The sequence below is a fragment of the Oreochromis aureus genome, linkage group 17 (assembly GCF_013358895.1).
Source record: "Oreochromis aureus strain Israel breed Guangdong linkage group 17, ZZ_aureus, whole genome shotgun sequence".
Taxonomy (NCBI): Eukaryota; Metazoa; Chordata; class Actinopteri; order Cichliformes; family Cichlidae; genus Oreochromis; species Oreochromis aureus.
Genome location: NC_052958.1, coordinates 37,246,551 through 37,250,877, shown reverse-complemented (window position 1 = coordinate 37,250,877; position 4,327 = coordinate 37,246,551).

The window sequence follows — 4,327 nt, the reverse complement described above, 5'->3', positions numbered from 1 at the left end:
GAAATTCCTGCCAAGACACCTTACAAAAAAAATGCTACCCCACAAAGGTCTGGCTATCAAGAGGATAAACCTGGAATATTTTGCTATAGATGTGGGGAGGATGGACATTTTAAGAGAGAATGTGAGGGTGAAGAAAACCTACTCAAAGTCAATAAGCGCCTCATTAAACTGACAAAGAAATCGGGAAACTACCGCGGGATCCAGTAGAGGAACGGCCTGGCATCCCGGTGGTTGTAAAACGTTCCACCAAGTGCAGCAACTTAGATGGAAAAGTGAACGACACTGTACCTGCAGGCTTAGTGGGCCCTAGCTCTGTAGTGTCAGTACAGATTGAAGGCATCTACTCTAAAGCCATACTCGATTCTGGTTCTCAAGTAACGCTGCTGTACAGATCCTTCTACGACAGATATTTGACACACCTGCCATTGACGTCTCATCGACACTTTGGCGATATGGGGTCTTAGTTCTGCCGAGTACCCTTATGATGGCTATTTGTCACTTAGGCTGGAGTTTTTGGAAGCAGACGAGGCGTGAGTGAGACCATTGATGCACTTGTGTTGGTATGTCCCGACCCAGTTGTGAGAGGTGAAGCTTCCTGCTTGTTGGCACAAACACACCCACTGTGAGGCGATTGCTTAGCCACTGCAGGGAAAGGGAGGAGAAAACTTTGTGAGATCCATGCACATTCACCCAGTCTTCAGAAAAGTTTTCAGTGAGATCTCAGTTCTACCACCCGATACTGACAATGACCAGGGAGGAACTGTGTGGTTCACTCAAACCAAACCTGTCACCATACGGCCTGGGGAGTCGCCAAAGTGATTGGGGCACCAAAGTTTCAGGAGTGCTGAGCACTCAGACAATCCTTGTAGACTCACCTGATGACCCTGCGAATGAGTCACGGTTTCCCGATGGACTCCTGGTGAGACCAGAGTTGCAGACCTTCACTGGTGTGACGGCTAAAAGAATCACTGTTCTAGTTAGAAACATGTCAGCACGGAAATTACCTTGACCAGAGGGACGCCAATAGCTCATCTGTTTCCAGTCGACGTTGTGTCATCTCCACCTGGAAAGGAAGAGTCTGAAGTTGAGTCACCTGGGAAGTTGAGTTCTCTTCTTTCAACTTTGGAGACTCACCAGTTCCTAAGGAGTGGAAAGAGAGATTGGTGACAAAAATGATGGAACGGAGTGAGGTTTTTTCTCTGCATGAGTTTGATGTAGGATGCAGTAAAAGCACCCAGCACACTATCAAAACCACAGAGGACAAACCATTTCGTGAGAGGTCTCGTCGGCTGCCGCCTGCAGACGTGGAGGCATTGAGACAGCATCTATCGCAGCTAAAAAACGCTGGTGTTGTTACAGAGTCACGCAGTCCTTATGCCTCACCCATTGTGGTCGTGAGGAAGAAGAATGGGAAAATAAGGATGTGTGTGGATTTCGGACTCTAAACCGCCGCACTGTCCCAGACCAATACATGGTGCCAAGAATTGAAGATGCTTTGGCCTGTCTCAGTGGAAGCAAGTGGTTTAGTGTGCTTGATCTTCGGAGTGGATATTATCAAGTGCCTATGGCAGACTCCGACAAAGACAAGACAGCATTCATTTGCCCGGCTGGATTCTTCCAATTTGAAAGAATGCCACAGGGAGTGACAGGGGCTCCTGCTACGTTTCAGCGGGTAATGGAACAGACTGTTGGAGACATGAACTTGCTTGAGGTATTGGTTTATCTCGATGATCTCATTGTGTTTGGAGCAACGCCGAGGAGCATGAGACCAGGTTGCTAAAGGTGCTTGACCGTTTAAGGGACGAAGGACTGAAGTTGTCACTGGATAAATGCCAGTTTTGTCAGCCATCGGTAACTTATGTTGGACACATTATATCTCAAGATGGGGTATCTACCGATCCAAAGAAGACTGAAGCTGTAACCACATGGCGAGACCCAACACTGTGACTGCATTACGGTCATTCCTTGGATTCTGTGGGTACTACAGGCGCTTCGTGAAGGATTATTCCAAGGTAGCTCACCCATTGAACCAACTGTTGTCCGGTTACCCCCAGCTGCAAAGAAGAAAGCAAAGGAAAAGCAGGATAGCACTTACCTTAACCCCTCAGAGCCTTTTGGTAGTCGATGGAGTGGAGAATGTGAAGCAGCCTTTGAGGAGCTGAAGCGACGACTTACCCAAGCTCCTGTGTTGGCTTTTGCGAATCCTCAGCTACCTTATGTGCTACATGTAGACGCTAGCCGGGAAGGGCTAGGAGGAGTGTTGTACCAGGATCAAGGTGAAGGATTGAGACCTGTGGCTTTTCGTCAGTCGGAGTTTGACTCCTTCAGAGAAGAATTACCCAGCCCATAAATTGGAATTTTGGCGCTGAAGTGGGCGGTAGTGGACAAACTGCATGATTATCTGTATGGGACCAAGTTTGAGGTGAGGACAGACAACAACCCTCTGACCTATGTGCTAACGTCTGCCAAGCTAGACGCGACGGGTCACCGTTGGCTTGCTGCCCTATCTACATATGACTTCAGTCTCAAGTACAGATCAGGAGTCCAAAACATTGATGCCGACGCTCTCTCTCGCCGCCCACATCCGAGTTCAATACACAAGTCAGAGTGGAACGACATTCCTGCAGCAGGCGTGAGAGCCATGTGTCAAATGTCTGTGGTGATAAAGCACAGAAATCCACACTCTGGAAGAGCCATTGACCCTTTGGGCACTTCTCCACAAGCTATCCCACAAGCTTATTGCAATCTGGCTTCTTTGAGTGTTAAAATATGCCCTTTGTGAGTCTTACTGAGTTGTCAACCGCTCAGCGGGAAGATCCTGGCATAGGACAAGTGTGGTCAGCTCTGAGTAATGGCAATAGCAACCAAGTTGACAAGACCAAGCATCTAACTTGCTCTTTGCTGTTGAGAGAGAGTGGGACAGGTTAAAGATGCAGAAAGGAGTGATGTATCGCATTGTAACTCCTCCAGGTAAATCACGCCGTTCTCAGTTGGTACTACCAGAAAAGTACAGAACCACCGTACTGAAATCACTGCACGATGACTCAGGTCATTTGGGCCTCGACAAGACATACGGCCTGATTAAAGATCGGTTTTACTGGCCTCGGATGAAGTCAGAGATTGAAGAGTATTGCAAGTCTTGTGAGAGGTGCATAAAAGAAAGACTCTACCCAAGAGAGTTGCACCTTTGTCGCATTTGCAAAGTGATGGACCATTTGACCTCGTTTGTATGGACTTTCTGTCCATTGAGCCTGATTCGAGCAACACAGAAAATGTTCTGGTCATTACTGATCACTATACTGCTATGCTCAAGCTTTTCCAACAAAAGACCAGAAAGCCTCTACAGTTGCAAAAGTGCTGCTGGAGAAGTATTTTGTTCATTATGGATTGCCACAGAGGATGCACAGTGATCAGGGCAGAGATTTTGAAAGTCGTCTTGTCCATGAAGTTTTGAGTTCACTTGGAGTTGAAAAATCAAGAACGACGCCCTATCATCCTCAAGGAGACCCCCAACCCGAGAGGTTTAATAGGACGTTGTTGGACATGTTAGGGACTCTGGAACCCGAACAAAAGAAAAATGGAGTCAGCACATTGTTCATTTGGTTCATGCTTATAATTGCACTCCTAATGAAGCTACAGGATTCTCTCCCTATTTTCTTATGTTTGGGCGTGAAGCCAGATTACCTGTGGATCTATGTTTTGAGACTTCCAGTGATGGCACACAACAGAAAACTTACCTCAAGTACGTTTCTGACATGAGAAAGGAGTTAAAGGCTGCCTATGAACTAGCAGAGTCCGTTGCTGCCAAGCAAAATGATAACAATAAGCAGAGGTATGACAAAAGAATCAGATTCACACAGTTGTTACCTGGAGACAGAGTCTTGCTTGAAACCTCGGCTTACAAGGGAAGCATAAACTGGCCGATCGCTGGGCGCCAAAACCATATGTTGTGGAAAGCAAGATGCCGAACCTACCAGTGTTCCGCTTGAAACCTGAAGATGGTGATGGACCAATCAAGATCCTCCATCGAAATCACCTACTGCCTCTTGGGAAGAGGATATGTCTAGATCCTGAATCCCACACGGATCTTACACCTACAAGGAGAGTTCTTGACGGAGAAAACAGAAAGAACGCACAGACAAGCCTGAAAAGGAAAAGACATTATCACAGAAAACGCCAGATAAAGACTCTGAAAGAGAAGGAGTTACACCCAGTGATCAAGTTGGAAAAGAGTACACTGACTCAGAGGATGAGGACTATGGACTTTGGTATGATTCAACTGTTGAACCTCTCAGAAACAACTTGGATGATGATACTCTGGAACCAT